Below are 23,523 nucleotides of genomic sequence, written 5' to 3' on the forward strand. Positions count from 1 at the left end.
TTAAAAGAGAGGGATGCTTGTATTTATTTTTTTTTCAGATAATTAAATGACTGTGGGGAGAACACCCAGCAGTTTGCTCCTTTCCTCAGTGACTGCTCAGTGATCTGGAGATGGACCCATCTCCACCAGTTTTCCCTCTTGCTCTGTTCAGGCCTTCTCCTTTCCCCCCTCTGGGGAGCTGTCATTCCTCATTATCCGAGGCATCCATGCAGAATGGGACTCCTCTGAGTGTCACCCTGACAGCTCTACTCGTGTCCTCCAGAGGGTTACCTCAAGAGCCACATGAAAACCAGGGATATGAGGGGTGACTGAAATGCCCAAGGACCTCTTGTCAACTTTCTGTAGTTACAGCATTAGGGTAATGGATAATGCAGGATTCAGATCCGAAGAAAGGTCACTTCATTCCCCTCCCCAGCCTAACCCCAACTTCCTCTTGCAGAGCACAGCACAAGTTTTTCCAAATAATAATTATATGAAATTAATATTGGTCTTATATTGGCAGGCCTTATAATGAAGTGTAGACACAGTTAAAGAACTGTAACCAATCAGCATCCTAGCTGACATTACAAATTATATATATATATATATGTAATGTATATATTTTATATATACACCTGCAGGCATATATATATATATATATATAAATAAAAGTGCATATACATATATATAAGATCTAACCTACAACTGGCAAAGTTTCCTGTTTTCAGTGCCTGTGAACAATGGACTATAGGAGGTCACAGTCCCAACTTACATTACCAACCTTTTCCAAAGCTTTAATATATTCTGTCTTGTCCAACATCTTTTCAGGAAGATAAACAGAGAGCTCTGAACTACACAGGCATACAATTCAGAGAAACAGAGAATGCTGGAAAATGTCAAGGTAAGGCTGTTCCAGGGAGGTTATGCATGGTTATGTATATATATATATATATATGAGGTTATATATATTTCCTACCTTTATTCAGGACCATCTAAAAATGTAAATGATAAAATATGGAAGTCCCTTTACATCCTTTTAAGTTCTATGTTAGTGCAATAAATATGTTTTCCAGAACAAGCCATATCTGAAAGTGATGTGATGTGGTTTTCTTTCCATCCCCATGCCACATAATTGCAGAGAAAGAAATGAGCTGCTCAGCTTCACCATGCCCCTGTGCTCAGCCCTGGGGAGGCCACACCTTGAGTACCGTGTTCAGTTCTGGGCCCCTCAGTTCAAGAAGGATATTGAGGTCCTCGAACAGGTCCAAAGGAGGGCAACCAAGCTGGTGAAGGGACTCAAACACAGATCCTATGAGGAGAGGCTGAGGGAGCTGGGGCTGTTCAGCCTGAAGAAGAGGAGGCTCAGGGGAGACCTCATTGCTCTCTACAACTCCCTGAAAGGAGGATGGAGCCAGGCGGGGGTTGGGCTCTTTTCCCAGGCAACTCTCAGTAAGACAAGAGGGCATGGTCTTAAATTGTGCCAGGGGAAGTTCAGACTGGATATTAGAAAGAATTTTTTCACAGAAAGGGTGATCAGATATTGGAACGGGCTGCCTGGGGAGGTGGTGGACTCGTCGTCCCTGGAGACATTTAAAAAGTGACTCGATATGGCACTCAGTGCCATAGTCTAGTGACTGTGGCAGTAGTTGTTCAAGGGTTGGACTCGATGATCCCTGAGGTCCCTTCCAACCCAGCCCATTCTATGATTCTATGATTCTATGATGGAACCTGAAGCTGGGAACTATCTTGAAACAGGGGTGCCTCAGTCTTTCTTGGGAGCACATTTACCAAAACACTTCAAAGGAAATATGGTATTTATATTGTTACCCCCATCTCTGCCTTGTTTTTATCAGGCTGGGGAGGGCTTTGCTGAGACATCTGCATGGGATCAAGACAAAAATCTTAGAGTTAACAAAAAGAGTTAGAAGCTCTACCCAGGAATGCAGGATTAGCAACACAAATATCAAATCACCATTTACTTAATAAATGTCCTGATAAAAGAGGGTTTCATAATTTATGAGACTGACTTTTAATTGCATTTTAGGTATTATATTCATATATAGTAACCAGCATGGCTTTCTTATAATTAATGTTTTAAAATGTGATTTTCTAGGATATGCACCTTCTGCTTCATAAAGCAAACTAGCTTAGATGTAGCACTGTCAATTAATTAAAATGTAACTAAGGCTTTAGTGAAACATCAACATGCTAATTAAGTGTTGGGTACTGCAAGGTGCCAAGTCCTCTCCATGGAACAGGGTTCCCCAAATTCCAAAAGAACCCAATATCTTTATTGGATCACTGTAACACTCAGAAGGAAGCCTTGCATAAATTCTGTCTCAGGAAAGAGGTCAGAGCACACAAGTTTATATGGATAAGAACCAAAAGTAATAAAATTTAAACCTAATAATTAAATTAGGAATTAAGCTTAAAATGAAAACCTTACATTCTTGCTCAGATGGGATTAATGTTTTTTCCTCTTTAGTCTCTGGATTAAGCAAATGCAAAACTCAAAGAGATCTCAGCCAAGCTTGGACTTGACCTGCCACCAAAATACCACTGAAGCAGTCCCTGAACTACCTGAAAGATACCCAAGGGCTTCACATTTGGGAAGCTTTCTACTCTAACAAGAAAAAGTACAACTCTAGTGTTGTGATTTATAGGATACCTCATTGCTGTTATAGGGCACCGTGTGATGCTGCATATTTCAAAACCAATGTAAAGTTATTAGGCAATCATTCTAGATGCCAATGTTTTAATTCTGTTCCCTTCATTTGTTTTCATGATGGGACACATATATCTGTAATAAAATATGGAGGGAAATTCACAACTGAGGTTAAGGCAGCTGTTTAGTTTTACAGTTGCCTGACACAAAGGAAAATGTTTCAGATAAAGAATTATGAAAGGTGTAAATTGACTTGTAAAAAGCCTTAGATACTGTATTTTAAGGACTATTATCTATAAAAGCAGAAGCATTGTTATAAATTGTTGTACAGGTGAGTTCATGCAAATTAAAGATTACTTAAAGATTTCCTTAAAGAAAAGTGGAACACTTAACCATTAGCTTTAAAAAAATCTGCTTTGTTTCTTCTGAAATAGGAGCAGTAAAAACATTATACTAAAAAATTGATGAAAATACAACAGAGGTAAATTTAATGTGTTAATGTTTTAATTTGGGTAACCTTTGGTAAAATGTAATCCAGGTTACCAACACTGATGGGTTTTTCATGCATTCACATAAAGATAATTATTCTTCCATGTAGCCATTTATTTTAATGATATTTTAATCATGGATGCTACAAATGCAACCCCTTCTGAAGTTTATCCCTCCCTAAAAACTTTCAGTTTTATTCCCTGTAGTTACCTTAAGTAATAAAATTCCATTTCCTTGGTGACATGCACACGATTAAGATTTATGTTAATAGATAGGACCAGGATCTCAACATTACACTTAAAAGTTATCAAGCCACTTTGCAATGACATTAACACCAACTGCATTGTTTTCCCATAACATGGAATTTGATTAAATACCAATTAGGGGCAGGTAGTGAATTCACTCAAGTTGGAGGGGAGCTTTGTTACTTGGATTCAGAAGATCAGGACAACAATTTAATACTATTTGAATCTTTGAGATTAAAATAATGGGTTCATTTAAAAGACCATTTACTGCTGTGCTCAAGATTTTTAGGAATCTGAAACGTGCCCAGAACTTTGAAGCTGTGGAGGATCCTCCCTCTGCTTGCCTCAAGCCTGGGTGGCTGTTCTAGATTTTGTGTGTACCTGCTGAATTTGCTGAAGATAAAGAGCTCTCTAGTCAGGCTTTGTGAGCCTTGACTTAACACTATGCTGAGTTTCCATTTACCAGATATAGGCCCTAAAAATGCATTTTTCAAATTAGTTTTCTTCCTTGCTAGCATTTCCATTTATATTAGGGTATGAGTGAAATTCATCAACTAAAAGACTGCTAAACTAGGTAAAAACAGGTAATGAGGCACAGAGTAGAGGCAAAAAAAAAGAGGAATTGCAGGCAAAAGTATGTGTTGGTTACCATATTGTGTGGGGAGAGCATTCAGGTGCTCTCTGTGTTCAGGAACCTACTGGGATGTAGCAAGATGCAGCATGACACAGTATGGTCAGATTGCCAAAGCTGTTTCTTTTCTCAGATGAGAACCCAAGATCACTGAAATTCTTAAACCCAAAGGCTGTGTAAGGTTTGCTGGATTACAGGTTAACCACCACCTGCCAGCCTACAAACCAAGAATATTTCACAAGGTGAAATCCAGTTTGAAGCTAATCAAACCTGCAGCCACAGCTGGTTTGGAATAACTCAGATCTGTGATGTTTCAGGTTTTCATCACACAAGACAACAGAAAAAGTACATTGCTACAAAATGTTCCACTGGATCACACATAATATATTAAGGACAGCTTGGAATGTAATAAACTGGATGAAGAAAACTGGCACACACAATATCATACAAGTCTATTGCTTCTGATCATTGCTCTCTAAATGTCAGCTAAACATTTAACAACGTGACAAGCATCTCACTATACCAAGAAAAAAGTTCAAACCAACATCTTGGCTTCTCTGAAGAGGAGCTTTGCAAGAGCTCATAAACCCCAGACTGCCTCAGGAGATGATCAGGAACCCTACAGCTGCCCCCCAGACAATGCAGGCACCCAACTCATGACCTGGGCCATAGGATGATTTTAGTTACTGAAAGAAAAAAAAAAAAAAAAAAAAAAGGGTTCCATTTTGTGCCTGTTTTCCAAACTACAGAACCTGCTCCACCCTAATCAATGGCTAAAAATAATCATGTTTTAATGAACCCAGAATGCACTGTCAGTATACTGACACAAAAGCCTGAGTCCTTTTAAAGAATTACAAGTTTGATGCAGGTCAAAATCACTTCACACACAATGAAAAAGGCAGTGGAAAGGCTTTTTACTTTTGAAGTGAGACATGGTCATAAAGGTGCTTGGGAAACCTAGTTTAAAAAAACTTCCTGATCAAATCCAAAAGCTTTACACCTGTATTTTTCCCTTACCATCTCTCCCGAATCCCTCTGAAGTACTCTGCTGCCTTTACTCTCTCCATTCTCTGTCTTTGCTCCCAAGTGTCTGTCCTTTATTACATCTTGGTACTCAATTTCTTATTTCTCACCAGCTATCATCTCCACAGAAGTCTTTCCTTCTCCAGATGAGCTTTCCAATACTGTTTCCCCAGTACCTCCTTGGGGAATAGCTGCCTACATCTTCAATTCTGCCCAGAGAAACTGAAATTTTTATTTACCTGCAGTGGGGACTCTCATCATACTATGCCTGCTTTTTACTTCTTATAATGTATTTCCATCTGCCCTAGTTAGGGCCAGGATAAAGGTAATTTTCTGTCTTGTACTTCTGCTTTCAGCTAAGTTTCATGTCAGTAGCTGCACTTGATGAAATTAAAAGCAAGTTTCTCAGGCAGTGTCTGCTTCTGGGACTGATAATGCCCTCTGGTTATAGTTACTGCTGGAGAATGATATACAGAACCAAGGCCACTGCTCAGTTCTGAGGAACATTCTGCCCTCCAGAAGGAGAAAAGGAGTAAAGAGGTCACACCTGTGACCCTCCTTCAGGGAGGAGCAGACAAGATAAATGACCAAAATTGACCAGAGTATTCCATCCCATACACATCACACTCAGTATAAATTTGAGGGATCACAAGGGTCAAACCCCTTTTCCTTCTTCTCTTCCTCCTTTTTTTTGCCTGTCTCTGTATCCTGAGAGGATTCCATCCATTCCTCTGCCTGTGCTCCTGATCCATTCCAGCCTGAATCTGTGTGTTCCTGCCTCCAGCTCCCCACTGCTGCTGACCCCAGGATTCCAGCCTGGACTTTCCCAGGGCTGCCCTGCAGCCTCTGTGGTGATGTGAGAGTTATTGGGGGAAAGGGGAGGAACGTGGGATCAATTTTCCTTGTATATTTGTATAGATATAGTAATTTATATTTAGTAATTTTTCCTATTTACCATTACTGTTTCACTAAAGCTGTGTAGTTTAGTTTCCAACTCATAAGTCTCTCTCCCTTATTCTCTCTCCTTTCTTTATCAGGCTCATAGAGAGCATCTGGCATTTGGTTTAATTGCCAGGCCAGTGTTAAACCCTGACATCATCAAAACAAACCCAGAAAAGAGAAATTAAGTAGGATTTTCCCATAAACTACAACTTGAAAATGGAAGAAATGTCCTTGTCCAAACCAACCAGGACAGTGGTTTTGCTCAACTCACAGATTCTCATACCTCAGAGAGACTCCCACAGGTTCCCACCTCATATTTCCCCCGGGCAGTCCCTAAGGGCAGAGAGTGCTGCAAAAACCTGAGAAAAACTCCAGTAGAAGACAGAAACCACCTGTATGAAGATCTGAAATCCTCAGGACACAACTACACACACACACACAGCTACACACACACACACACACAGCTACACACACACACAGCTACACACACACACACAGCTACACACACACAGCTACACACACCCAGCTACACACACACACCCAGCTACACACACACACACAGCTACACACACACAGCTACACACACACAGCTACACACACACAGCTACACACACACAGCTACACACACACACAGCTACACACACACAGCTACACACACAGCTACACACACACAGCTACACACACACAGCTACACACACACACACACAGCTACACACACACACAGCTACACACACACAGCTACACACACACACAGCTACACACACACACAGCTACACACACACACAGCTACACACACACAGAGCTACACACACACACAGCTACACACACACAGCTACACACACACAGCTACACACACACAGCTACACACACACAGCTACACACACACAGCTACACACACACACAGCTACACACACACACAGCTACACACACACAGCTACACACACACAGCTACACACACACACAGCTACACACATACAGCTACACACACACAGCTACACACACACAGCTACACACACACAGCTACACACACACACAGCTACACACACACAGCTACACACACACACAGCTACACACACACACAGCTACACACACACACAGCTACACACACACACAGCTACACACACACACAGCTACACACACACAGCTACACACACACAGCTACACACACACACACAACTCACACTACTACAATTAACTTATACAGTCAATAACACCATAGGCATTTTTAACTCTTATGAAGTCATATTTGCTTCTTTTTTTAATATAGAATTTGAAGGAAAGATTTAAAATTAGATTCTTTACCCACAGAGTGTGCTCTTAGTATCTCCTATGTGCAAATATGTTTACCATGAGAAACTAATTTATTTCAGGGCACAATTGTTGAGAGCTTACAAAAACAAATAGAATTTCTGACTTAATAAAGGAATTATGTATCTATTGGATTTATGAGGCTATAGAAAATATTAAGCCCATGAGAACTTATCATGCAGTGGTTTATAAGTGTCATTTCCAACTGCTAAGTTAATGCTTTAAAGTATCATTTTGCAACTTTTTCAATCCCATTGGAGAATTTCATCTGTTCTCACTTCTTGAACAAATAGCCTGAAATGATGTACTCCCAAACAGTTGTGGCTGAAAATGTTATGACACCCTGTTGAGAATCATATTTAGATTGTTATTTCTTGCAAATACAAATATTTGCTTCCCAAAACATCTGAGGACACTGCATTACTGAACACTTATTTCTTATTCATCTTTCAGCTATCTTATTAAACCTTTAGGAAGTTATTTTCAAGATAAACAACAGAAAATGCAGTGTCACTACCATCTTATCATCAAGCCTAAACTTTATGAAGAGCACAAGGATGATCAGTCTGCAGTTCAGTATCATCTCCCTGCTAGAAAACTATGATCAGGTCTGGCTGGGACTAAGACTACCAATTACCAAGAAAATTTTATTTAAAAGTAACCTTTTTTTCCTTGTAATTGCTCAAGTAGATGTCTGTTGAAAGACACTGAAAGAATTGTCTTCCTGATTAAAGCATCATGATTATACCTAGGATATAATGTTATAATGCAAGAGCAATATCATCTCTATCAAAAAATACAGGAAACTCAACTGAGATCCATTCCAGAGATGGCAACTGCTGCAACACTTTATTGTGACTTAGAAAGCACAGCAAATTTCCCTGAAGTTCAATGCCCAGTCCTGAGGGACTGAAGTAAAGAGGAGTTAGGTGCTTTCAATAAAAACAAGTGCTGGATTCTTCCTTGAAGCAACTGGTAAAAAAAAAAAAAAAAAAAAAAAAAAAAGAAAATTAAAAATACACGCTGCCTTCATGTTTGAGGTTCTCTGTTTTTTTGTGTTTTTTGGGGCTTTTTGTTTGTTTGGGAGGTTTGTGTGTTTCTTCCCAAAAATATTATTCAAGAGGTGGTGGTGGGGTTTTTTGCATTCATTGAAGCCAAGTGTTGTTACTTATTATCTGAAAGCTTAGTTCCTGCTAAGTTGCTCTAGTGATTATTTTTTAGTTACAGCATGAAAATTCTCCCTTGCAGATGACTTTCAGGAACCCAGTAATTTCCTTCTCTGAAGCTAACAAGGTTACATGCCACTGTTACTTCAAGACGATATAAATCATAATAGCCCTCATTTTTTTCAAATTATTTTATATTTAAAAGCATCCTAATAATTCCTCCCAGACATGGAAAAATTACTGCTAGGAAGCAGATTTCCTATGCCTGTTTTTTTTTTTCACCTATGTCCATGGAATCATGCCTGATTCCATTTTAAAGATACCCAATTATATTTCCCAATTAACTTGATGTTTTAGCTAATGGATTGTACCCTGCATGCAAGCAATGCAGGTTATGAACTCTTCACATTATAGATCTGTTGCCCTTGTATATTTTACAGAAGACATAAAATTTCTGTTTCAGTCCTGAGGGGGGTCTTGACATTTGCTTTGTAATCTCTTGATACACTCAATAAACAAACGCATCATCTTTAAGCCTTTTATATAATTTCAGTATTGTGGAAAGGTGATGTATTTTAAGTAGTGGCCACGTATTCCACCATAGTCAGTTTTGATTTATACTGTTATTTTCCACTATAAAAGCTTGCAGACTTGGTGCAAAAGTCTAAGATATTATTATGCAAACAAATGATCAACTGAATGAACCGAATTCAAAATACTCTATGATTTGCTGTATCACAGAGATTGACATGAATTGGGGGAAAAAAAGGAGTTTGCACTTGGCTGAAAAAAAAAATTAAAATATTATAATTCCACAGATGGGGGGGGAGGGAGGAACCAGAACAGGTGAATGTGAGGAGCTTAAAAACCAAACCAGAACTTGGTCTGCTAAAGGTCAAGTCAATGCCAAACACTCTGTCTCCAGGCCCATGATCAATCCTGTAACTTTTAAAGAAAACTCAGAAACAAACTTTGCCACCCTCAGAAATAAACATGCCACCCTCAATTTAATTCACTCACTGCTGAACAGAAAACTGATACCTGAAAAATATGCCAGGAAACAGAGGACAGAGCACAAAGTCAATAACAATTTTCAGGAAGGGGCAGCAGTGTGGTCACCAGTAAGCAATCCAGTTACAGCCATGCAGCTGAGTGCTGCTCACTGGTTTGAAGACAAAACACAACACATGGGTTACCAGTCAGAAAGAGTAGGATTGGACATTATGTCTGTATGCAGTGCAGAAATACTTGACTAAGCCAAAGCACTGGACTGCATGTATGGAGGAACAGCTGAAAATACACAGATAGAGGGGAGAGAAAGAAATGAGAAGGATTCATTGATCCTCAGTTGGCACCATGGGGTCAGAGACTCAAATGTTTCATTTCAAGGACTGATTAGAGCACTTGTGCTTTTAATTTTTTGGCATTAAAATTTCATAAGAACTTTAATGTGGACTTACATTTACAATAGCCACACTGATCCCATCGACCATCATGACTCTAAAAGCTTTTTAACAAACTACATGGACTATAAACTACCCCTGACAAAGGAGCCTTTAGAGACTTTCCAATGCAGTAATCCATGCTTTAATTGAGTTTGTTGTTAATTCTTTACTACAGTCTGAAATTCCATCAGGTGTTTCTTTTTGCTAAACCTTGCTGAGCTTCAGAGTTACCAAAAGCTGCACAAGCAAGGTAAGTGTGGCCCTTTTGTGGTCAGCTTTGAAACTTCCTGAAGTTGGTTTAACTCACATCACCTCAGTTTCAGCTGAATTTCTACCTGTGTATCTCTCAGGATACAGAGTAAACAAACCAAAAACCAACAAAATGCTCTATAAACACCTTAATAAATATGTCTGTGGCTTTTTCTTAATTTTTGCCTCTATCCATTAGCAGTCAATGAGCTCCTTCTGATTTTTTTGAGTGTATTCCTATCTCATCTTTCTTCACAACTAGTAACTAAATTACAAGAAGTTTTTAGCTTAACTACTCAAAATTCAAAGCAAGACTTCATTCCAATTAGAGATCCAGCTCACCTGACATTATTTATCCCCCCAGGCTTTAATTCTATTGAGTAAATACCTACCTTTTACACAGGTGATTTTTTTTTTTTTTAATATTTGCTTACAATTTGCTACAGTATACTTCCACTTTTATACTCCCTTTCAACACACGTGGTCTTACACAGAAGGAGGTTTCTTTTTTTTCTGTTTTACAGTGCAAATAACATACAGAGTTTAAAGGCAGTGATAAGAAGAGTAGCTTACTTCAGACTGCAGCACTTCCAGCAGCTGAAGATTAAGACTGGTGACACCAGCCCTGCCCATGGTGAACTAATGTCAGGGAACTGGGAGCACCCATATAATTCACACCACCCTAATTAATGGAGAAAGATATCTCAGCAAAGCTTTTCTTTGGTGAGATAAGTAATGGAACAGAAAAAAAGAGCAATCTATTTGTTTTCCTTCTATCCCACAGAGCATCACAACTCACAGATGTAGATATAATATTTACAATACAGTATTATAAGAATTCATTATAAGCAATAAGCCAGGGTAATTTTTCAGAAAAATAATATAGTATCACTAAAAAAAAAAAGTTGATAAAGAGGATACCTCTTCCCCCAAATCTTAATCATTCTCTTCATATACTTGTTTCCTTAAAAAGGGATGGATGGAAGGGAGAGAGAAAGGGAGAGAGAAAGGGAGAGAGAAAGGGAGAGAGAAAGGGAGAGAGAAAGGGAGAGAGAAAGGGAGAGAGAAAGGGAGAGAGAAAGGGAGAGAGAAAGGGAGAGAGAAAGGGAGAGAGAAAGGGAGAGAGAAAGGGAGAGAGAAAGGGAGAGAGAAAGGGAGAGAGAAAGGGAGAGAGAAAGGGAGAGAGAAAGGGAGAGAGAAAGGGAGAGAGAAAGGGAGAGAGAAAGGGAGAGAGAAAAAGGGAGAGAGAAAAAGGGAGAGAGAAAAAGGGAGAGAGAAAAAGGGAGAGAGAAAAAGGGAGAGAGAAAAAGGGAGAGAGAAAAAGGGAGAGAGAAAAAGGGAGAGAGAAAAAGGGAGAGAGAAAGGGAGAGAAAAAGAAAGAAAACACGTATTTGTCATTAGCTGTCCTGCAGTGTAAGGAAATGTACCAGCAATTTGATTTTTTTTCCCCAAATAGAAATGTTTTTGTAAATGGATATGGAAAAAGGCAACGCAAAGGGAAGTGGAAAGGTGAAAAGTTGAAATATCTGCTGGAGTCTTGTTTATTTAGATTAGCAGCTGATTACCACTTGCCCACATCAATTGCAATCAACTGTATTTATATTTATCCTTGATATTTCCTTCTGAGCTATCAATCCAAACAATTTTTTTTTTTTGGTTTTCATGGTAATGCCCACTTCTAATCTGCAATATATGTGCACTTGGTCCCTAATTCAACAACACTTCAAGATGTGTCATTAAAAGCAAGAAATAGAGAAATAATTTGGCGAGCACAGGTGAATTTATGTTCCTGATAAAGAGCTGATCCTTTCCCTTCAGGGTTTAACTGAACTGAAGCTTTCTTAAGGTCAAAATTGCTCCACACATCTGAAAGTTTGCTCTTCCAGCAAGGTCTAATGTTGAAACACTTCTTTTGTATCTAGCAGTTTGTTACCAAACAAACCCCCAGTTCTTTCATTTCCTTAAAAGAATTTTTTAACTCCTAAAGCTCGAGCTGTAGATCCATCAGCTCTTCATGCCAAATTAAAAATAATCCATTCCTATGACCACCCTTCAAAATTAAAAAAAAAAACAAACCAACAACAAAAAAAACCAAAGTAGAGATTGGTTTCTATTTACTGCAAAGATTTTAAATATACACTCAACATGAGGTACATTTCTTCTTTCTGGAGGATTGCTGGCATTTTGGTTGCCTGTTCTGTTGGGTTTTTTTTAAGTTCCACTGGTCTATTTCTGTAACTACAACTGTTGGCTGAATCTGAGCATTCCAGACCCTAAACCAAAACCTTCCAGTGTGCTCCCCAAATACAAGATATTCCGCTCTTCAGGAGAGCTGCCATAGAAAGAAGTGATGCTGGCTGGGCTAGACAGAAAATCTTCAATAATTACAATTTCACCATCGGTGTAACCATTTACCAGTGGTTACAATTTTCCAATTTCTTGCAGTTTTTGCACCCCTGAGGTGCTGTAATGTGGCTAATGCTCTAATTGAGGAAGTTAACTAAGTGAACATTCTCTGTTTGAGAAAGCTACATTTTAGTTCCTCATGTTGGGCGATTAAAAATGCCTGAGCACAAACCCTCTGGGGCTTTGGCTTACTCACAGATGTTCACTGAGAATATTACACCCCAAACTCAAGCTGTTCATTGTACAGAAGGCACATGGTGTGCTCCTGCAAAATACATACCAGGGAAAACTCACTGTGACACGGATTCCATGCAAAAACTCCTTATAAATTCAGTCTTTCTAGCTTGAAATCTGTATATTTACAGAAAATATGGAGCTTTAGTGACTCTTGAGTCTAAGTTATATACAGGCAGCCACACCATGTGGATTCTTTTGCATGAATACTTCATGTCTCTGGGCACACAGTTCTTCCCAGCAAGTTGGAACATGCAAAGAAATTTCTTCTGGTATTGGCAGAATTGGTCTGGAGCTCCTAATCTGTATGATATTCAGCTTTTGATAGTGTGCTGAATTCTTACTTTAAATACAAAATTATAGAACTTTCAGACTAAAAAAAACCTAATGAATGACTTCTAAAAACTTAAAATCCAGGCAAAGACTTTGCATTTAAATTAATTTCTTTTTTTGTAGGGTTTCCTGGAAAGTTTTTATGACCATACTCAGTGCTATCTAGCAGGATACTGTAAAGCAGAGGTAGCCTAAAATAGACTGACATTTATTTGCATACAAATGAGCTCATTATTATTGGATTTTTTACCAGCTGTTGATTCAAAATTTGAAAGATGTTTTATGAACCTACATAAAATATTAAGCGATGGCCATTCTGTTATAAATGTCCCTTATTAATTCTTTGTACTAGATTTTATCTGCATTTAAGTAATTGCCATTCCCTATGTTGATTTTAATCAAAACCATCACACGTCCAATTTTTAATTTATGTTAGGAAGCATTTCCAAGTGGGAAGCACTCTGCATTGCAAAGTTTAAGCTATGACACGACAAGCTAACAAAACATACATTCATATTTTAATGGGAGCAATATGCTACACTTCCTTGCAAGGAAATTCTACCCATTACTTAAAGCAACATCAAATTTATGGGCAATCTCTGTAGAAACTTCCTTGAATAAAAATTCACTTCAAAAGATTAACATACATCATTTAAGGAGCCAGCTCAATCAATATTCTTGTTGTCTTGCTCGGAAGCAACAGGAACACTTATTCATCTACTCCATAGCAGGCACTGTGCTAGAATCCTCTCCAAAATCCTCACCTGGGTAACTCCAGGGAGGATTTAATTTACATACACACATAGAAATCTTCATCAAGTCGTTAAGAATTACTGATGTACAGAATGACCTTGGCTAGGTTCATGCTTTATTTTCATGCATTTCCTCACATGGCAAAAGCAGGAGTTTTGGGGACAGGAGAAGTGTCTAAGCAGAGCCTCCCAGGATACTCCACACCTTGTCCATGCTTCCCTCTGCAGATGGGTGATGGGAATTAAAGTGCAGTGATCATTTAGCATGAAAATCTTCTAAATTATTCAGAAAGGGAATCTCCATTTTAACACAGCAGCACAAACTCGAGCAGATCATAGGCATCAAGCTCTGATCAAACCAGACTCATGCAGATCAAACCCTGCAGCTCACAGGCAAAAAGAAACCACAGTGCTGAAGAACATCCCTAAAGAGGAATTGTCCTCCCAAGCCCAGGTGCTCAAACTGAACCCAGACTATGCTGCCTCAAAAAGCAAAAAGATGATGCCATGAATGCAAGGTGAAGGCATTCAGGTGCAGATCCCTGCTCCCAAATCAGAGCCCTCAATCACAAGCATCCAGTAGTGATCAGGAGATCTTCATGTCCCAGTTTTTTACAGCCCAGAGGGACCAGATTTTGCTGCTCTGCCATCTCAGAAACCCAGCTCCTCCTACTGCCACCCTCTTCTCTCTGTCCCCTCACTCAGTGGCAGGGGACATCACTTTGCCACTTGCAACCTTGAGGACAGCTGGAGCACAGCATCTCCTCACCACAAGGTGCTATTTAAGTACCTATTATTTTTATTTTTTTTATTAAAAAAAAAAAAAAAAAAAAGGTGTGGAGCTTGCCAAAAATTATGACTAAAAAAGAGCCCAGTTGGAGGGCCTAACCACAGAAATTCAGAGGAATTTTCAAAAGGTGTTTTCTACCCTGACCCCATCCTTGGATGCCAGATTTTGATCTTGCTGGCTCATCCTATTCGGGGATCCTTCGGTCTAGAGGTTTCCCAATCACTAAGCATGAATTAATAATTTTCTAAAGGGGTAGATTTTCGTTTAAAGCTTGCAGCACATTACTGTTGACATTAAAGCCTCTGCATCTTGTAGGATTGTTCAGGAGTTTCCTTCCTGCAGAGTTTTGGGAGGAAACAAAGCATTCAGGAACAAAGCTTTGCTAATTAGCTGGGAGCCAGCCTGTCTGAAGGGGCTATCAGTGCTGACAAATGAGAAGCAATCAGTGAGAACCTTCAAAACAAAAGAAATCGGCAAGAAAAGCACAGCAACCCAAAACATCATCGGATTCTAAATATTGCATCAGCTCCGAAATTTTAAATATATAATATTTAAATATAATATATATATAATAACATAATACATTAAATATATTCTTTAACAGAGATGGAAGGTATGACTGGAAGGTGTATAGAGCTGATTAACACATGCAGAAAAAAACCAAAAAACTTTTTATTTGGAATTTATTATTCGTCGCATGTACCAGTGGGTATGTATCCAGCTTTAATTCTAACACTTTTCATTAATAGCCAAGCTAGAAAACCACTGAGGGCAGGAGCAAAAACACACTTGACATTCCATCTTATGCACTTAAAACATAACATATGCAAATTGTTTGTCATCAAGAAGATCTTTTTTAGATGCACCAAAATGGTCCCTGGTACCAAGAAAGGTTGTTGCAGAGTCAAATGGAACATTTCAGAGCAGATGCAAAAAAAAAAAATTACCCCTGAAAAGCCACAAAGACAATGGATGTCATCCCAAAATCACCCTGAAACACTGCTGCATCTTCACCCCAACACAACTCCAAACTGATGCATTAGGAAAGGTTTCTCAACAGGCCAGCTGCATAACCTGATGAATAATGACATATTATAGAGGAACCTACTCTATTTCAGGAATTAATCAATGAAGTGATTACAAACTTAAGTGTACCACGGAAGCCAAACATGTAACAGTGATCCAGCATATCACATGGCCCTAATATACCCCAGCACGCAGCTATATCCTGAATTGTTTCCAAGAAACTCTTTATACTTGTAGAAAATAAAATGCTAGGACTATCCAGACACTTTCTAGACAGAGTATTTTTAAAAAGTCTCTTTTTTTATTTTCTTCTTCCCTTCCACATAGAAGTAAAAAACCAAACAGAATTATTTCCAAGATATTTCCATTTTTTTCCCGTAAGATATAAGGGTTGTCAGAGGTTCAACAGAGGAAATTAAAATATTTGCATTACATTTAACTTTCAAAAAGAGTTATATCTGAGCCAGGATTGTTGCCACTGATGAATAAGACAGCTAAGAATCAGACTAGGCTTTGAGGGAAGACAATATTTCACTTAGTTTATACTGTAATAATGTCTATGTAAATAGGCTGCAACAAACCAGACATCCAAAATACTAAAAAAAAAAAAAAAAAGATTGCTCTAAATTTTGAATTTCCAAGGAGAAGAGATAAAATAGATGTTAATTAAAATCTCAGACTTGGATTTTTCAGAGAAGAGTCACATGCAGATATGTTTTCATGTATTTATTCAAAGCTTAACTGAATCTTTAAATGTGTTGAAATTTGACTGTGACTAATGATTTGAGACTGCTGAGAGTTTTCTAGAAGTTATCAAGGTCTATTGCATAAACTTCTTAATGGAGTTGGAAAATCCATAATATTAGCATAATAGAACATAAAATCTTTGAAATATAAATGGTTTGGGAATAGACAGAAGAGGGAAGTATTTAATACAATCCATATAACTATTTAACACAGAAAATGGGCTAATAAAGTAGAAACTGCTATGAGACTGGAGGTATTCCCCCTACCTGGAAATTAAATAGAATTAATGAATTTTTATCTACAGGTCTAAGTGTGCAAAGAACCATGAGAGAGGTAAAGCTGCACAGTGTGGGTGTGAGTGGGCCCTGAGGAATTCCCCCCATGTATCCTACACACAGCTAACACCCAAAACACATTCAGATCTCAGCATTCAGGGTTCAAAAACTAAAGAAAAATTAAGAATGGTTAAAGAAAAATTCAAATGGTTCTCTGTAAGAAAGCCAAGCTTAAGTCTACAACAATTCTTACACAATACCAAAAGAAAAGAAAATCAGCTCAAAAGAGTTCATTTGCAGAGGAAGAAGGTAAATTATTATGTCCTGGTAAAGAAACTGTTTGCAAGATTTAAGGCAAAATCTAATCACAATTTGACTAATACGAACCAGAATGAGCTATGAGATGAAATCATTTATGTTTTTAAGACTAAAGTTTAAAGGAATGCACATTGCTGAGTATAAAGCCTACAGTGCACCAGAAACCTTCTTTAACTGAGCTGAGTTTCTGGACACTAAGATTGCACAGTAATTAACAGCTTGATTTAAAATCCTGCAGCCATTTTATCATGAAATTCAGCAATAAAAAATTAATAATTGAAATGCTAGGAACATAAATCCATATTTTTCAGGGGAGGAATAGACATTTTGCTGATGAGTCTATGGTGTCCTTCATGAAATCAGATTATTTGGCAGACTTATTTTAGGGTGACCCATATCAAAAACAACACACCAGACCACTGCTCTGTTTTACATTACAGGAATTTAATGAATTCTGAAGACTCCTTATTCTAACTGTTAAAGTAGAAACTTTTATTGTTGTCCTGCAGGGCCCAAAATAACCTTAAATATTTTGTCAAGATAGTAGGATACAAATAACTTGTAGTGTTTATGAAAAATTATATTGCTCATACTGATATCAGTAAGACACCATTTTTAATTTATTTCCTTTTTCCAAATGAGAAAGAAGATTTATTTTTATGTATCATCAAAAGAACATCACAATTGCAAAGGATACACATGGGAAATAAGGATGGAAACTGTTTACTGATAGCAACATCTTTACTAATTGCTTCAGTCCACAGGAAGTGGACAAATATCCAAAGATTATTGACTTTAATGCTTACATCAACTTGTTGATAATTAGTTCTGAAGTAACCCCTGATCCATTATCCTTTATGAACCTCTGAGTTATTTTCAAATGCCTAATTATTTGATGCAGTCTTATTTAGATGAAAATGCACTGTAGAACAACTATTAAGCAACTACAGAGAGGAGACTGTACTACACATTTGTTAGATACCACTGTAAGGAAGAAATAACCTCAAAATTATTAAAGACAAACTAATGAAAATACTGTTTTCAACAATTAAATATTGAAAAACATTTTGTTTTAAACTATTTTATGTCAATAAATTATGGTTTTTAAGTGCAGCTTTCAAAGTTGATTCTTGATTATGTGTGTTTAAGATGTTAGCTGTAGCTTAATCTATTTTTTAAAATAAACTTTGGATGTTTGCTATTGTTTAGGGTTTGAAATCATGTCAATTTTTCCTTTGAGCTTGCCCAGTTTGCCAAAACATTAATAACTGTCCCAAGTCCAGAAAGATTTAGACTTAGTATTTGCAGCACTTTACTTCCAGGCTATGGGAAGTGTCACAGTCTTATTTTATTTTTTTCCAGTATTGCAACTACAGGTTTCACATCTGATTTACAAAAGTACAAAAAATGAAGGAGGAAAAGGTCACATCAAACGAAGACTGGAAATACAGTGGAGTTTTATTCTGAGAAGTGACAAACCAGACAACATTTACCTCCTTGCTCTTCAGTGCTAATCTTGATTTTTTCCTAAGTGGACACTGGAGAATCATGACAAAAGACTTTTCTTACTTTCTCTCTGATCATTTTTTTCATCCCCACTTGTATCCCTCACCTCCAACCCACAACTCCTTGCTGATTTAATTAACTGGCACTGGGAGCAAAAAACATTGTTCACAAACCCCAAATTGATTGCCTCTGTATAAAATGAGATTGTGACTTTCAGGTCTCTCTCAGTTTCAATTTTAGGTTCATGTTCAAGTTACTTGCCTTTTTTATGATTTCATTCATTTAATGAAAAGGATTTATTCCTCTGTTTGTGCAAATGACATCCCAGAGAAAGTAAAATAAGATGTAAAATTGGAGCTGCTAGTAGATTCATACATGAGAGCCCTAACATTTCCTCTAAGGAATTTCAATTTTGATTTTAAGAAATCACAACAGACATTCAACAATATAGGTTAAAATCCCATGCAGAATCCTTCCCTCTTGTTTGTACTTCTGAGGCTAAGGTTACAACCACAAAAGCCACCTGGGATTTGATTTTTGGTTCACCTGAGACAGGAAGAATGTGCACATCCAGCATTTTACTCTGATTTCCTCTATGCTGATCACATACAGCAAAAAATATTTGACCAGAATGACTGAAACAAAAAGGCTCCATTAAGCAGGCTTTCTTTATAAAGAATTGGAAGGAAAATAAAGAATTTGAACTCTGAAAGCCCAATTGCACTCAGAATATTTCCCAGGATAATGCTTTAGAAGACTCAAAGGAGGAGCAAGAGAGCACCACACCTCCTGCACCCTCACTCCATGCTGCAGGCACACAACAGCAGGACTGGGGTGTTCCATATCCTTATGATCTGAACAAATCTGGGGCTTTGGAGAAGACATGTCCAGCTGAATGGAATATTTAATCTCATTTAAAACATCTTGATTCACTTCAACTGGTTTGTTTCCTTCACCTAAGAACCTACCATTGAGATGAAGATGTTGTCCCCCTTAAAATGTCTTCCAAATAATCTGAAATTTACAGGATTACTCAAATTCCCTTGCTATTTGATCTACAGTATAAGGGTTGCATTTTAATATTCAAGTTATGTAAAGCATTCATTCCTGAGACATTATACCTACTACTTTAGGACTGGGAGCATATTAAACTTAGCAAAGCTCAACATAGTTCCAACTAAACTAAAAAAGGTTTTAGTCAGAAAACCTTTGCTTCATCAAGTCCAAGCAAGAAAAATTTAATTTATAGATTAACATTCAGCAAGTTATTGAGTAAGGAACTAAATGCTGAAAAAACACCAGCAAACACAGGACTGCAGCAGCAAGGAGGAGTTTCTGCTCTCACCAGAGAGCATTAATCTGGAGAGATTTCTATCTCTTCATGAGAAAATAACTCTCAGATCCAGACATGCAAATCCCTAAGAAGATGTTTTAAGGACAGTTTTCCTGAAAGAAATGCTCCTTTCATTCAGATACACCCTGTCCTGTTGGCAGTCAAAAATGCAAGACTTGTCAGGCACTAACAGTTTCTAAAATGTTAATGGCTCAATTAAATGAGAAGGAAGAGCTGGATATTAGGAAAGGGGCCCATATTCTCCAGCTGCATGACTGAGACATCCTGGATGGTGTACATCACTTTTTTTGTGTGTGTGCTTAAAGGTTACTGTACCCAGCCTGCAATAAAGCTGCCAAGCTGCTGGGACACTAAGTCCCAGTATGGTGATTTCTGTCCCCAGCTCTGTTACCTCCTGGAACTTCAAACTGTAACAATGCATGTGATAATATGAGAAGAAAAAAAGGCTCTCATATAGGATCTTTTATCTTCAAAACAACATTTTCACAATAAGCCTGGGAATTATTTTTGAAAAATTCCTTTTCCTGTAAAAAAAATCCTGGAGATGTCAATAAAATGATCAGTGCAAAGTTATTGTTGCCAGGGAAGATCTTGATCCCTCAAGAGTAAACCTCAGGTTTACTCAAATTCAAGTCCAGTTTAGTGAGTCTGTTTCTTAATTCTGTCTCAAGTTTCTGCTACCAAATGACTCCAATGAACACATCTGCTTTTGGGAAGTCCTGACTAAAATATCATCATTCTGCTCCACAAATATAACCTAGCATGGGCCTCATTTTACAACTCTATTAACCTTTTCTAAAACTCTTCACTTTTAAAGCATATGGTTCTAACTCACTTTTAGTTGCCCAAAATCAAAACTGGGAGCCACATAAACTGCTGACCTCCAGGTGGAGGAAATGGGTGTTGGAAAACATCAATTTATAAATACAGAACAACTACAACTCTGCCAAATTAATTCAGGTAATCCTTTGGTATTGCTACTATACAGTTACCTCCAGCTCAGAGAACTTCTCACTTGTGCTGGCAGGTTCTGACCCAGAAGAATTAATATTTTGTTTCTTGATATTTAACATTCCACTTGAGTCAGTCTTACTGTCAGACCAGATATGCTCATATACAAACTTAATTTAGTTGAAATGTTTGCCATTGAATTTTAAATAACTCAAAACTGCTGATGTTTTGCTACATTAAGCCAGCAATATTATCTAAATGAAACTTACTTTTTATATACACAACATTATCACTGATCTCTCTTGAATAACATAGACCTTATGCTTAGGCTAACCTGAATTAAAATCTAAGCTAAAACCACAGTAAGATTTTCACACAAAGAAGGAATAGAAAATTAGTATAAATAAGAAAAAGCAATACTTCCCCCTCCTTATGCTTCTCTGAAATTTAAAACTACTGAGGTTACTTCCCAGGCCAAATTTAATACAACCAGAATTCCTAAATTACCATTTCTTAGGTTTGACACAACTCCCAAAGGGAAGGAAAGAAATTTGATGCATTTCAGCAATGTGTTTGCTTCCCTGCCCAAAAGAGAGAGTTAATTTGAAAGTTCTGCAGCTTTCTAAGCTTTTCTTCAGTAAAACTCTTCATGAACACTTAGGCCACGTAATAGAAGTGTTTATATCTGCTTTCTGAAACAAAAGTCAACCTAAACATCTGTCTCACTCTTCAAGGTTTTCTGCTCTTTAGGATTTGGGGATTACCTGTTGGCTTTTACACTGTAAACTCAGATCAAAGCCTTGGTGCAGGTGGGACATTGACAAGGTTTCATGTCATGCTCTGGGTTTGTTTTTTTTTTTAAATGGCAAGAGATTTTTAAAATATATATTTTAGAAAGAGGAAGTTCATCCTGGGTATTTCCCTCACTGCTTGGACTTGGATCTAAAACAACCACCAAAAACCAAAGAAAGGAATCAAAGAAAACACTGAAGCAGATAGATTTGTTTTGTTTCAATGGGGAGTCAGTAAGACCACATTATTTTTTTAAACCTCTTCTTTTGCCTTTTCTCTGGATTTATATGCATACTTACAGTCAAAAACACGAGTATGTACTTCCCAAAATCTTTTTCAGAGTATTTGGATGCTTTATTTTGAAAAAAACATCATTCTAGATAGTTAAATATATATGCTAGCCATAATTTAATTATTTTTCTATTGATCATTTTTTTGCTGCATTTTACACCTTACCTGATTATTTATTGAATACTGTAATGAAATTCCATTGCTTTATTGCATTACTTAGTAAACAAGTAGCAAACTACAAAAGTACAGCAATAAAATTAAGGTGATTTAGCAATAAGGCTGAATTTTAATTACATTATGGAAAGATGATTTTGAAGATGCTAAAGCAGGATAATTTCCTTGACAAGGGAGGAAAAGGCATTTCCTTCCTGCATGAGAGAAATCAGGAAAGTGCTCTAGAAATTTCTTCATCTGAAGTAAAAAGCAGAGGAAAAAAGTAAAGAAAAAGCAGAGAGTATTTTTGCTCTGCAGAATAAATATGGATTACTGCATATTATAAGGCAGTTCTGGGAAGAAAGTTAACATTCCAGAAGATTCCTTTGCCATCAGCATTTCTTCAAGCCTTTATTCCCAAAGAGAAACACTCACAAAACCCACAAGTGATGATGATGAAACCCCTCAAACCCAAAATCTATAACCCCTCTCTGGTCTAAAAATATTAATGCATGCATAACATTTATGCAGCTTTCCATTTCTGTACAGGTGAGCAGACTTTTCAGCTTCACATTCCCTTTTATATGTTTCATACCTTTAATAATAAGCCTGTATTTTACAGACCAGCTTTCCTGGGTTTCCCAGTTTTGGGAAAGCTGCATTACCAGAGTGCTCTGAAATGGGATCTTTTTTTCTGAGCTCGTGTACTTCATATTGGCTCTGCTGTGATTCCAGTGGCCTGTTGTTTCTTCTCTTGATATGTTGGGGTTTTGGGTTTTTTTGGCTTTTGCATTAGAACCTAATGCTGCCAGCTAGAGAATGGGGTCATTTTCTGCCCATAAATTTGCTTCCTGAACAAGTCAGTGGGTGTTCCCTGGAAAGCTCTTCCTCTATTCTACCTAATTAATAAGCTGATTTCTTCCCTTTAATTAAGACCTCAGCAATTTGATTTCCCTGCAACATATGCTAATGGTTCTGCTTCTCTTTGGAATGTCTGAGCAAGCTGGAGAACAGACCAAGCAGGCAGATGAGGATCCCTCACTCCAAGCAGAGTCAGATCCCAGGGGAGCAGAGGATGACAACAGAAAACTCTGAGCAGAGCCAGGAGTCCCTGTGCAAGCAGCATCCAAGTGTCTATGAGACACTCCTGTTCCTTCCTAAATATAGACCTAGTATTCAGCTGGCACATACTCCAAACAGGAGAAATTTCAAGAGGAACAAAGCACGTTTAGATGTAAAAAATTCAACCATTTCCACCAACTCCAGGTTGTCTCCATTCAGAAAACCAATATCCATTGGTACAGCAAATTCTAGGAGAAGCCAACAATGTTGGGTAGTTGTGGGGTTTTTAAATACTTCTTTTCTCAATAATGCTTTATTCTCTCAACAGCTCGCTCATTCAAACACATTCCAGCTTATTTCAGCTGTGGAATAAAATCCCTGGGTTTTGTGA

The sequence above is a fragment of the Heliangelus exortis genome, chromosome 14 (assembly GCF_036169615.1).
Source record: "Heliangelus exortis chromosome 14, bHelExo1.hap1, whole genome shotgun sequence".
NCBI classification, from domain to species: domain Eukaryota; kingdom Metazoa; phylum Chordata; class Aves; order Apodiformes; family Trochilidae; genus Heliangelus; species Heliangelus exortis.